General features: G+C 58.2%; 1 non-coding gene across 1 annotated transcript; it reads right to left on the bottom strand.

Annotated features, from left to right (window-relative positions):
* LOC131869347 (5S ribosomal RNA) lies at positions 1-119 on the bottom strand. Its single transcript, XR_009367733.1, has one exon. It is a non-coding gene; the product is annotated as a 5S ribosomal RNA (ribosomal RNA).
* Between the last annotated feature and the right edge of the window lie 13,272 nt (positions 120-13,391).

The following is a 13,391-nucleotide window of genomic DNA, read 5'->3' as shown; positions in this document are numbered from 1 at the left end:
AGGGTGCAACACCGGGACTTCCCGGGAGGTCACCCATCCCAGTACTACTCCGGCCCAAGCGCGCTTAACTGCGGAGTTCTGATGGGATCCGGTGCACTAACGCTGGTATGATCGCACCCGTTATGAGCTTGTCGCAGTGTGTACTTAGCAAACCGCGACCCACGTGCGAATCCACCCCGGCCACCCACCCCCGTCGAGGTGCACACCCTCCCTCGCGAAGTGCGCCCCGTTCGCCAAGTGTGAGCCCTGCCCGGGTGCGCGCACCTTGCTAGGGCGTCGGGTGTGCACCCGGCCCGGCCTACGTGCGTGCACCTGGAGGGGGCGTCGTGTGCGTGCAGTGTCCCGTCTGCAACGCGGTGCCCACACACCACCTCGGGCGCAACGACCTGCGCTCACATGTGGGCCGAGTGCACCTTGGTGCATGTTCGGGGCGCCTCGGGTGCACGCTCGATCTTGCCCCGGTGCACCAAGGCGCTCGGTTTGCCCCGGGTGCGCACTTGGTGCAAGGTGGGCACCCAAAATAGGGATCAAGCACCAAAACACAAGTTTCGGGATGCAAAATGGGACCCAAGGACCACAAATGCGTTCCAAGACCCATGATGGGTCCACGAGAACAAAAATGTGTTCCGAGACTTAATAAACAAATATTGGGTTTTAGGAGAAGAAACATGCTCTGATGCCCAAAACGAGAATCGACCCCGAAAAGGCCACAGGCCAAAAGTGGGATGCGAGACAAAAAAAAATGGGACCCGAGGACCAAAATTGGGTTCCCAGGTCGAAGACAGGGCAACCGGACAAGAAACGACCTCTAAGGCTCGAAATGAGTCCCGACGACTAAAACTTGACAAGAAGCACCCATCAGGCACCCAACTCGACACCCATGGGATGCCGACCCACCCGGGCTTCCACCTAGCACACCTTGGCACCCACCCACCCTCGCACCCAACCTCGCACCCAACTTAGCACCTTTGAACCCACATTGGCACTCACCCTGACCCTGGCACCTTGGAACCCACATTGGCACTCACCTTGACCCTGGCACCCACCTTTGCACTCACCTTGGGACCCACCCTGGCTCCCACCTCGGCACCCACCCAGACACCCACCTTGGTTCCTTGGCACCCACCTTGGATCCTTGGCACCCACCCCGACACCCACCTTGGCACGCAACTTGGCTACTTGCCACCCACCTTGGCTCCTTGACGCCCACCCCGACAACCACCCCGTGACCTACCCTGGCTAGGGTTGGTGCACACCCACCCTGGTGCCCACCTTGGCACCCACCCTATGACCCACCTTGGCACGCACCTTAGTACCCACCCCGTTACCCACCCTAGGACCCACCCCGTGACCCACCTTGGCCAGGGTGGGTGCACCCACCCTGGTGCCCACCTTGGCACCCACCCATCCTAGCACCCAGCCTGTGACCGGGCTTGGAACCCAACCTTGCACCCGCACCCGTCTTGGCCAGTGTGGGTGCGCACCCATCCTGGCACCCACGTTGTGACACACCCTTTAACCCACGCACCCTAGCACCCACGTTGGCACCCACCTTGGAACCCAACCTAGCAACTTGGCACCCACCCCGTGACCCACCTTGGCATCCACCATAGCAGTCGCCGACTTGGCACCCACCTCGGCACCCACCTTGACACTTGTGGACCCACCTTGCCACTCACCCTAGCATCGACCCATCCTAGCACCCACCCTGGCACCTTTGCACCCTAGCACTCACCCATCCTAGCACCTAACCTGTGACCCACCTTGACACTCACCCTCGCACCCACCTTGGAACCCAACCTAGCACCCACCCACCCTGACACCAACCCTAGCACCTACCCACCCTTGCACCCACCCTGTGACCCATCTTGGCACCCACCCATCCTACCACTCAACCTATCACCCACCTTCTCACCCACCTTGGCATCCACCTTAGCACCCACCCACACTGGCACCTTGGCACCCACCTCGGGCAAGGTGGGTGCACACCCACCCTGGCACCCAATTTAGAACCCACCGAGCATGTTACCCACCTTGGCACCCACATTGCAGCCCACCCTAGTACCCACCCTATGACCCACATTGGCATCCACACCCTAGCACCCAGGCACCTCGACACCCGCCTTGACACCCACCCTAGCACTGAACCTGTGACCCACCTTGGAACTCACCCTAGAACCCACCCACCCTGTGAACCACCTTGGCATCCACCTTAGCACCCACCCACCTTGGCACCCACTCTAGCACTCACCCATCCTAACACCCAACTTGTTACCCACCTTGGCACCCGCCCTCGCGTCCACCTTGAAACCCACCCTAGCACCCACCCACGCAGGAGCCCACCTTGGCACCCAACCTAACACCCACGCATCCTGGCACCCAACTTGTGACCCACCTTGGAACCCACCCTAGTACCCACCTTTGAACCCACTATATCACCAACCCACCTTGGCACCCACCCTATGACCCTCTTTGGAATCCACCCTAGCACGCACCCACCCTGGCACCCACCATGGAGCGCACCCTAGCACCCACCCACCTCGGCACGCACCTCAACACCCACCTTGGTGTGCGCACTGCGCCAACCTCTCAAAGACCCTATGTGGTGCGCTCCAAAGTGTACACCTTTGGTGCGCTCCAAGGTGCGCACCTTTGGTGCACACCGAGGTGCACACCAAAGTGTGCACCGAGGTGAGCACCAAAGTGCACTCCAGGGTGCACACCAAGGCGTGCACCTTTGGTGCGGTCAATGCAAACGAATTCGGAAGTTGGGGTCGATGTCCTAATCGCTGCTGCAGACTACACGTATGAGAATCGGACAAATAGCTTTATATAGGGGAGGTGTTGCGTTTGATGGGTCGACTCCCCTGGTTGTGTGCACTGCACCAACTTCAAAGACCCTGTCTTGTTTAAGAAGTCAAAAGTTGGGGTGGATGTCCTAATCATTGCTGCAGTCTACGCATGTATGAGAATCAGACAAATAGCTTATATAGGGGAGGTGTTGCATTCGGTGGGTTGACTCCCCTGGTTGTGCGCACTGCGCCAACCTCAAAGACCCCGCATAGCAGAAGAAGTCGGAAGTCGGATTTTGGTGAGCACCAAGGCGTGCACCTTTGGTGCGGTCAACGCAGACGAATTCAGAAGTTGGGGTGGATGTCCTAATCGTTGTTGCAGGCTACACATGTATGAGAATCAGACAAATAGCTTATATAGGGGAGGTGTTGGGTTTGATGGGTCAACTCCCTTGGTTGTGCGCATTACGCCAACCTCAAAGACCTTGTTTTCGTTAAGAAGTCAAAAGTTGGGGTCAATGTCCTAATGGCTCCTGCAGGCTACACATGTATGAGAATCGGACAAATAGCTTATATAGGGGAGGTGTTGGGTTTGATGGGTCGACTCCCCTGGTTGTGCGCATTACGTCAACCTCAAAGACCTTGTTTTCGTTAAGAAGTCAAAAGTTGGGGTCGATGTCCTAATTGCTCCTGTAGACTACACATGTATGAGAATCAGACAAATAGCTTATATAGGGGAGGTGTTGGGTTTGATGGGTTGACTCCCCTAGTTGTTCGCATTACACCAACCTCAAAGACCTTGTTTTCGTTTAGAAGCCGAAAGTTGGGGTCGATGTCCTAATTGCTCCTGCAGGCTACGCATGTATGAGAATCAGACAAATAGCTTATATAGGGGAGGTGTTGGGTTTGATGGGTCGACTCCCCTGGTTGTGCGCATTGCGCCAACCTCAAAGACCCTGCATTGCGGATGAAGTCGAAAGTCAGAGTTTGGTGTGCTACAAGGTGTGGTCGAAGGTGCTCACCTAGGTGTGCACCTTTGGAGCACAGGAAAAGTGCCCTCCAAAAGTGCGCACCTTTGGAGTGCACAAAAGTGCCCTCCAAAAGTGCGCACCTTTGGAGCGCAGAAAAGTGCCCTCCAAAAAGTGCCCTCCAAAAGTGCGCACCTTTGGAGCGCAGAAAAGTGCCCTCCAAAAAGTGCCCTCCAAAAGTGCGCACCTTTGGAGCGCAGAAAAGTGCCCTCCAAAAAGTGCCCTCCAAAAGTGCGCACCTTTGGAGCGCAGAAAAGTGCCCTCCAAAAAGTGCCCTCCAAAAGTGCGCACCTTTGGAGCGCAGAAAAGTGCCCTCCAAAAAGTGCCCTCCAAAAGTGCGCACCTTTGGAGCGCAGAAAAGTGCCCTCCAAAAAGTGCCCTCCAAAAGTGCGCACCTTTGGAGCGCAGAAAAGTGCCCTCCAAAAAGTGCCCTCCAAAAGTGCGCACCTTTGGAGCGCAGAAAAGTGCCCTCCAAAAAGTGCCCTCCAAAAGTGCGCACCTTTGGAGCGCAGAAAAGTGCCCTCCAAAAAGTGCCCTCCAAAAGTGCGCACCTTTGGAGCGCAGAAAAGTGCCCTCCAAAAAGTGCCCTCCAAAAGTGCGCACCTTTGGAGCGCAGAAAAGTGCCCTCCAAAAGTGCGCACTTTTGGTGCGCACCAAGGCGCTGGTTCGGTCGTTGCAGGCGAGTTCGGAAGTTGGGGTCGATGTCCTGAGCGGAGGTGCAAACTACACAGGTGTCGGAATCGGACAAATAGCTTATATAGGGGAGGTGTATGCTTCGATGGGTCGACTCCCCAGGTTGAGCGCACCGCGCCAACCTCAAAGACCCTACGGTATGGATGAAGTCGGAAGTTGGGTCCGATGACCGATTCGATTAGTAGGTATGCTCATGAGGTCGGAATTTGGGTCCGATGACCTGCCATGTGCAGGAAGGCGAATGTTGACACTGTGCGTTGCAAGGTGCACACCAAGGCGCTGGTGCGGTCTTTTTAGTCGAGTTCGGAAGTTGGGGTCGATGTCCTGATCGGAGGTGCAAGCTACACAGGTGTGGGAATCGGACAAATAGCTTATATAGGGGAGGTGTATGCTTCGTTGGGTCGACTCCCCGGGTTGAGCGCACCGCGCCAACCTCAAAGACCCTACGGTATGGATGAAGTCGGAAGTTGGGTCCGATGACCGATTCGATATGTAGGCATACTCGCGAGGTCGGAATTTGGGTCCGATGACCTGCCACGTGCAGGAAGGCGAATGTTGGCACTGTGCGTTGCAAGGTGCGCACCAAGGCGCTGGTTCGGTCGTTGGAGGCGAGTTCGGAAGTTGGGGTCGATGTCTTGATCGGAGGTGCAAACTACACAGGTGTGGGAATCGGACAAATAGCTTATATAGGGGAGGTGTATGCTTCGTTGGGTCGACTCCCCGGGTTGAGCGCACCGCGCCAACCTCAAAGACCCTACGGTATGGATGAAGTCGGAAGTTGGGTCCGATGACCGATTCGATATGTAGGCATACTCGCGAGGTCGGAATTTGGGTCCGATGACCTGCCATGTGCAGGAAGGCGAATGTTGGGACTGTGCGTCGCAAGGTGCGCACCAAGGCGCTGGTGCCGTCGTTGCAGTCGAGTTCGGAAGTTGGGGTCGATGTCCTGGTCAGAGGTGCAAACTACACAGGTGTGGGAATCGGACAAATAGCTTATATAGGGGAGGTGTATGCTTCGATGGGTCGACTCCCTGGGTTGAGCGCACCGCGCCAACCTCAAAGACCCTACAGTATGGATGAAGTCGGAAGTTGGGTCCGATGACCGATTCGATACGTAGGCATATTGGCGAGGTCTGAATTTGTGTCCGATGACCTGCCATGCGCAGGAAGGCGGAATTTGGGTCCGATGACCGAGTTGATGGCGTGCCATGCGCAGAAAGTCGGAATTTGGGTCCGATGACCGAGTTGATGTTGATGGCCCGCCATGCACAGGAAGGCGGAATTTGGGTCCGATGACCGATTTGAAGGCGTGCCATACGCAAAAAGGCGGAGTTTGGGTCCGATGACCGAGTTGATATTGATGGCCCGCCATGCGCAGGAAGGCGGAATTTGGGTCCGATGACCTGACATACGCATGGAGTCCGACTCGGGGGCCGATGTTCGATTCGATGACTTGCATTGTGGGTAAAGTCGGAAGTTGTGGTCTTTGACCCGATTCGATGACCAGACTTCGGCTGCTTGAGAATCGGACAAATAACTTATATAGGGGAGGTAGTGTTCTCGAGCATCCTCCCCCCGTGCCCGTTTATGTCGATTGATGCTGGTGCTCGACTGGTTGGAGCGCTCGGATGCAAAAATCTTGCACCAGGATTTATCGATTGTGATGGACACGGCAAGTCTCCTGATTGCTATGCAGGAGCTCATCGTGAATCTCTATGCGGCCTTGGTATGGACTCGACCTGCGGAATGGTTCGGCAATGGTAGTCGCTCCAACACGTCCTTGCAATGGCCACAGAGGTGATTCGACTAGAGCTCCAGTCTAGCTTTTGGGTTGCTTGGCGGACTGGTATAGCCGCGATCGAGTTCCGGCCATGAACGTTTTAGATAGCTCTTGGGCTTTCTGGGACGGAAGTCGGAAGTTTGGGCTGTTGTCCGATTTGATGACCATTCTTCGGATGTGTGAGAATCGGACAAATAACTTATATAGGGGACTGTGTTGTCTCACGCAGCCCCCTCCGTGCCCCTCTATCTCGACCGATGTTGGTGCTTGAAAGGGTTGGGATCGCTCGGATTTATAAACGTGCACCACCATTTGTCGAGTGTGAGGGACGCGGCAGGTCTCCTAAATGCTATGCGGGCGCTCTCTGAGAATCTCTATCCGGCCTCGACACAGACTAGTCTTGCTGAATGGTTTGGCACTGGTAGTCGATCCAACACGTCGTTGTTGTGGCCGCCTAGGCGATTCGATTCGAGCCCCCGTCTAGCTTTTGGGTTGCTTGGCGGATTTTGCCCTATCCGCAAGTGAGCTCGGTCCCTAAACGTTCGAGAAACCCGATTGCTATGCGCCGACTCTCTTTCTTGCGAGCCTCCATCTAGCTTTTGGGTCTCTACGGAACGGAAGTCGGAATCTGGGACCGTTGTTTGATTCGACGAGGCAGACTACGGTTGTGCGAGAATCGGACAAATAACTTATATAGGGGAGGTGTTGACTGGAGCATTCTCCCCCGTGCCCCTCTAACTCGACCAATGCTGGCGCTCGAACGGTGGTAGCGCTCGGATTTTCATTGAGCGCCAGCATTGGTCGATTTAGAGGGGCATGCGAGATTCCCGAATGCTATGCGAGGGCTCTAACGGAAATGTCTATTGGTTTCGGTATGGATGCAATTGCGAGTGGTTCGGCAAAGGTAGTCGTTCCGATGCGTCCATGTCGTGGCCAAATCGATAATTCGATTTGAGCCCTCGTATAGCATTTGGGTCTCTCGATGTGATTCCGCATTCCAGTCCCTTTGGGCACTGCTTGAGCCGCATCCCAGGGGGTTCCCTTCCCAATAATCTGCCTCGCAACCCGATTGCTATGCGGTGAGGCTCCTCGGCCGCCTCGGAACTATCTGTGTATCAGACGCATCGCGGGATAAGGGGTTGGCAACGGTAGTCGCCCCAAGCGCGTCCGATGCTTGGACCATTCCGAGGCGGCCCTGAAGCCTCTTCCGTCTAGCCGTTGGGTCCTTCTCGCCGCATCCCTCGCCTCGCAACCCGATTGCTATGCGGTGAGGCTCCTCGGCCGCCTCGGAACTATCTGTGTATCGGACGCGTCGCGGGATAAGGGGTTGTCACTGGTAGTCGCCCCAAGCGCGTCCGATGCTTGGACCATTCCGAGGCGGCCCTGAAGCCTCTTCCGTCTAGCCGTTGGGTCCTTCTCGCCGCATCCCTCGCCTCGCACCCCGATTGCTATGCGGTGAGGCTCCTCGGCCGCCTCGGAACTATCTGTGTATCGGACGCGTCGCGGGATAAGGGGTTGTCATTGGTAGTCGCCCCAAGCGCGTCCGATGCTTGGACCATTCCGAGGCGGCCCTGAAGCCTCTTCCGTCTAGCCGTTGGGTCCTTCTCGCCGCATCCCTCGCCTCGCACCCCGATTGCTATGCGGTGAGGCTCCTCGGCCGCCTCGGAACTATCTGTGTATCGGACGCGTCGCGGGATAAGGGGTTGTCATTGGTAGTCGCCCCAAGCGCGTCCGATGCTTGGACCATTCCGAGGCGGCCCTGAAGCCTCTTCCGTCTAGCCGTTGGGTCCTTCTCGCCGCATCCCTCGCCTCGCACCCCGATTGCTATGCGGTGAGGCTCCTCGGCCGCCTCGGAACTATCTGTGTATCGGACGCGTCGCGGGATAAGGGGTTGTCACTGGTAGTCGCCCCAAGCGCGTCCGATGCTTGGACCATTCCGAGGCGGCCCTGAAGCCTCTTCCGTCTAGCCGTTGGGTCCTTCTCGCCGCATCCCTCGCCTCGCACCCCGATTGCTATGCGGTGAGGCTCCTCGGCCGCCTCGGAACTATCTGTGTATCGGACGCGTCGCGGGATAAGGGGTTGTCACTGGTAGTCGCCCCAAGCGCGTTCGATGCTTGGACCATTCCGAGGCGGCCCTGAAGCCTCTTCCGTCTAGCCGTTGGGTCCTTCTCGCCGCATCCCTCGCCTCGCACCCCGATTGCTATGCGGTGAGGCTCCTCGGCCGCCTTGGAACTATCTGTGTATCGGACGCGTCGCGGGATAAGGGGTTGTCACTGGTAGTCGCCCCAAGCGCGTCCGATGCTTGGACCATTCCGAGGCGGACCCGAAGCCTCTTCCGTCTAGCCGTTGGGTCCTTCTCGCCGCATCCTTCGCCTCGCACCCCGATTGCTATGCGGTGAGGCTCCTCGGCCGCCTCGGAACTATCTGTGTATCGGACGCGTCGCGGGATAAGGGGTTGTCACTGGTAGTCGCCCCAAGCGCGTCCGATGCTTGGACCATTCCGAGGCGGACCCGAAGCCTCTTCCGTCTAGCCGTTGGGTCCTTCTCGCCGCATCCCTCGCCTCGCACCCCGATTGCTATGCGGTGAGGCTCCTCGGCCGCCTTGGAACTATCTGTGTATCGGACGCGTCGCGGGATAAGGGGTTGTCACTGGTAGTCGCCCCAAGCGCGTCCGATGCTTGGACCATTCCGAGGCGGACCCGAAGCCTCTTCCGTCTAGCCGTTGGGTCCTTCTCGCCGCATCCCTCGCCTCGCACCCCGATTGCTATGCGGTGAGGCTCCTCGGCCGCCTTGGAACTATCTGTGTATCGGACGCGTCGCGGGATAAGGGGTTGTCACTGGTAGTCGCCCCAAGCGCGTCCGATGCTTGGACCATTCCGAGGCGGACCCGAAGCCTCTTCCGTCTAGCCGTTGGGTCCTTCTCGCCGCATCCCTCGCCTCGCACCCCGATTGCTATGCGGTGAGGCTCCTCGGCCGCCTTGGAACTATCTGTGTATCGGACGCGTCGCGGGATAAGGGGTTGTCACTGGTAGTCGCCCCAAGCGCGTCCGATGCTTGGACCATTCCGAGGCGGCCCCGAAGCCTCTTCCGTCTAGCCGTTGGGTCCTTCTCGCCGCATCCCTCGCCTCGCACCCCGATTGCTATGCGGTGAGGCTCCTCGGCCGCCTTGGAACTATCTGTGTATCGGACGCGTCGCGGGATAAGGGGTTGTCACTGGTAGTCGCCCCAAGCGCGTCCGATGCTTGGACCATTCCGAGGCGGCCCCGAAGCCTCTTCCGTGTAGCCGTTGGGTCCTTCTCGCCGCATCCCTCGCCTCGCACCCCGATTGCTATGCGGTGAGGCTCCTCGGCCGCCTTGGAACTATCTGTGTATCGGACGCGTCGCGGGATAAGGGGTTGTCACTGGTAGTCGCCCCAAGCGCGTCCGATGCTTGGACCATTCCGAGGCGGACCTGAAGCCTCTTCCCTCTAGCCGTTGGGGCTTTCTCGCCGCATCCCTCGCCTCGCACCCTGATTGCTATGCTGTGAGGCTCCTCGGCCGCCTTGGAACTATCTGTGTATCGGACGCATCGCGGGATAAGGGGTTGGCAGTGGTAGTCGCCCCAAGCGCATCCGATGCTTGGACCATTCCGAGGCGGCCCTGCAGCCTCTTCCGTCTAGCCGTTGGGGCCATCTCGCCGCATCCCCCACCTCGCACCACGATTGCTATGCGGTGAGGCTCCTTGGCCGCCTCGGAACTATCTGTGTATCGGACGCATCGCGGGATAAGGGGTTGTCACTGGTAGTCGCCCCAAGCGCGTCCGATGCTTGGACTATTCCGAGGCGGCCCTGCAGCCTCTTCCGTCTAGCCGTTGGGGCCATCTCGCTGCATCCCCCACCTCCTCGGCCGCCTCGGAACTATCTGTGTATCGGACGCATCGCGGGATAAGGGGTTGGCAGTGGTAGTCGCCCCAAGCGCGTCCGATGCTTGGACTATTCCGAGGCAGCCCTGCAGCCTCTTCCGTCTAGCCTTTGGGGCCATCTCGCCGCATCCCTCGCCTCGCACCCCGATTGCTATGCGGTGAGGCTCCTCGGCCGCCTGGGAACTATCTTCGTATCGGACGCATCGCGGGATAAGGGGTTGTCACTGGTAGTCGCCCCAAGCGCGTCCGATGCTTGGACTATTCCGAGGCGGCCCTGTGGCCTCTTCCGTCTAGCCGTTGGGGCCATCTCGCCGCATCCCCCACCTCGCACCCCGATTGCTATGCGGTGAGGCTCTTCGGCCGCCTTGGAACTATCTTCGTATCGGACGCATCGCGGGATAAGGGGTTGTCACTGGTAGTGGCCCCAAGCGCGTCCGATGCTTGGACTATTCCGAGGCGGCCCTGCAGCCTCTTCCGTCTAGCCGTTGGGGCCATCTCGCCGCATCCCCCACCTCGCACCCCGATTGCTATGCGGTGAGGCTCCTCGGCCGCCTTGGAACTATCTTCGTATCGGACGCATCGCGGGATAAGGGGTTGTCACTGGTAGTCGCCCCAAGCGCGTCCGATGCTTGGACTATTCCGACGCGGCCCTGTGGCCTCTTCCGTCTAGCCGTTGGGGCCATCTCGCCGCATCCCCCACCTCGCACCCCGATTGCTATGCGGTGAGGCTCCTCGGCCGCCTTGGAACCATCTTCGTATCGGACGCATCGCGGGATAGGGGGCTGTCACTGGTAGTCGCCCCAAGCGTGTCCGATGCTTGGACCATTCCTAGGCGGCCCTGAAGCCTCTTCCGTCTAGCCGTTGGGGCCTTCCCGCCCCATCCCTCGCCTCGCACCCCCGATTGCTATGCGGTGAGGCTCCTCGGCCGCCTTGGAACCATCTGTGTATCGGACGCATCGCGGGATAAGGGGTTGGCACTGGCAGTCGCCCCAAGCGCGTCCGATGCTTGGACCATTCCGAGGTGGCCCTGAAGCCTCTTCCGTCTAGCCGTTGGGGCCTTCCCGCCCCATCCCTCGCCTCGCACCCCGATTGATATGCGGTGAGGCTCCTCGGCCGCCTTGGAACTATCTGTGTATCGGACGCATCGCGGGATAAGGGGTTGGCACTGGTAGTCGTCCCAATCGCATCCGATGCTTGGACCATTCCGAGGCGGCCCTGCAGCCTCTTCCGTTTAGCCGTCGGGGCCTTCCCGCCGCATCCCTCGCCTCGCATCCCGATTCCTATGCGGTGAGTCTTCTCGGCCGCCGCGGAACTATACCTGTTATTGCTACTGCATCCTTCGGCTGGTAACCTCCTCTGCCGCCTTGGAACGTTCTCTTTGTCGGACGCGTCGCGGGATAAGGGGTTGGCACTGGTAGTCGCCCCAAGCGCGCCCGATGCATAGACCGCTCCGAGTCGACCTTGCTTTCAGCCTCTCACATGCATAGACCTCTCTGAGTCGACCCTGCAGCCTCTCACGTTTAGCCTTTGGAATCTCGCCTCACAACATGATTGCTATCCTTGATGCATCCCTTGCCTCGAGCCCTGATTGCTTTCTTGGCTGCATCCCTCCTCTCCTCACAGCCCGGTTGTCATCACTGCTTCATCCGTCGCTTCATGCATTCTGGCTGCTGGGCCCTTCCCACCGCACACCTCGATTGCTATCTCTTCTGCATCACACACCCCGATTGCTATCTCTGCTACATCCCTCGGCTCTCACTTCTGCATCCTTCGCCTCACACCTCGATTGCTATCAATGCTGCATCCGTAACCTCACACCCCGATTGCTATGCGGGGAGGCTCCTTGGCCGCCTTGGAAATTTCTGTGTGTCGGACGCACCGCGGGATAAGGGGTTGGCACTGGTAGTCGCCCCAAGTGCGCCCGATTCTTAGACCGCTTCGAGGTGACCTCGTAGCCTCTTTCGTCCAGGCTTCCTGCCTTCAACGCCCTTTTTACACCTCGATTGCTATGCGCGGGCTCGTTGGCGTCTATCACCTCTCTGCGAAGAGTGGCACGATGATTGTTGGGGTAAATCGTAGCAGTCCGATCTCTGGCCTTGGGCCATTGTGAGGGCTGATCGATTTCCTGTGCGCATCTCGTGTTCGCCCAGTAACAGACTCGACGACTTGTAATCGGTCTTGTTCCCGATTGTTCCTGGAGGTAGTCTTCGGAACTCTTGGATTTGACCTGTCACTCGAACTGTCCTCTTCCGAGGATGCTTGTGTGTGTGTGCTTGTGCCATTTCCTTGGCGGTATTAACGAGATATTAAAGAGCGGAGTGAGCGCCTCGCCCAGCTATGTTTGGGGCTCTCACTCCCTTACCCGGTGTGCGACCGCTTTGCACGTAGGTTGCGGAGCATCGCGACTCTTTCGATGTTTGGCGGTTGTCTTCCGGTGATGCGTTGGTCCCGAAGTGCACGTTACTAGCATTTCTGCCATTGTTCTCGATCTTTGGCACGTTCCTTCGTTGCAATTGGATATATATCTCCGTTTATACGCGCAGGCTTCTCCCGCCTATTCAGCGCTGTCCCACTCTCAGCACTCTCGTGGTCTCCTTGGCTTCTCTCTCCCGTGAGCGAGCTCTCTTCTCGAGTCTTTTCCATGTCCCATGGAGGTTGCCTTGCGAAATTCGGGCACACAAACGTGACCGGATAAGAGCGGAATTGCCTATGAGGAGAAGCTCACCTTAGGGAGCAGCAATGCCGAGTGTTTCGACAGAGGGTAGAGGGGGCGTTGTTTGGGCGGTTGCACAAAAGAGTGCTACGTTTGCACTGAAGGTTGCTTCTTCGTCTCCGACGAACTCTTCGAGGCAAAAAAGCTTGTTTACGGGGTCGAGGTGGGACTGTTCGTGCGAGTTGCGCCACCAAAAGTGCGTAGGGGGCATATACCTGGGAAATGGATGTCTCTGAGTGGCCTTACTCGGTCGCGTGCACGGTGCATTCTCTAACGGCAGGACTGTCGCGAGCATGTGCGGTTCGGATGTTTTCGGGTAAAGGGTTCCGTACGGGATGTTCTTCCCAGGCTCCTGTGAACCGAGACTCTGCATCGTCATGCTCCGGCTCCCGTGGGTGCTTCATGCCTCGTCGAGCTGTTTGTCGTGGACGATTAAGGCCGAGGCCTTCCTTCGAGAGGGGAATTGTTCAGGCTGGTCGAGGCG

Source organism: Cryptomeria japonica, unplaced genomic scaffold (assembly GCF_030272615.1).
Source record: "Cryptomeria japonica unplaced genomic scaffold, Sugi_1.0 HiC_scaffold_243, whole genome shotgun sequence".
Lineage (NCBI taxonomy): Eukaryota > Viridiplantae > Streptophyta > Pinopsida > Cupressales > Cupressaceae > Cryptomeria > Cryptomeria japonica.
This window is presented reverse-complemented; position numbering and strand designations above follow the sequence as displayed.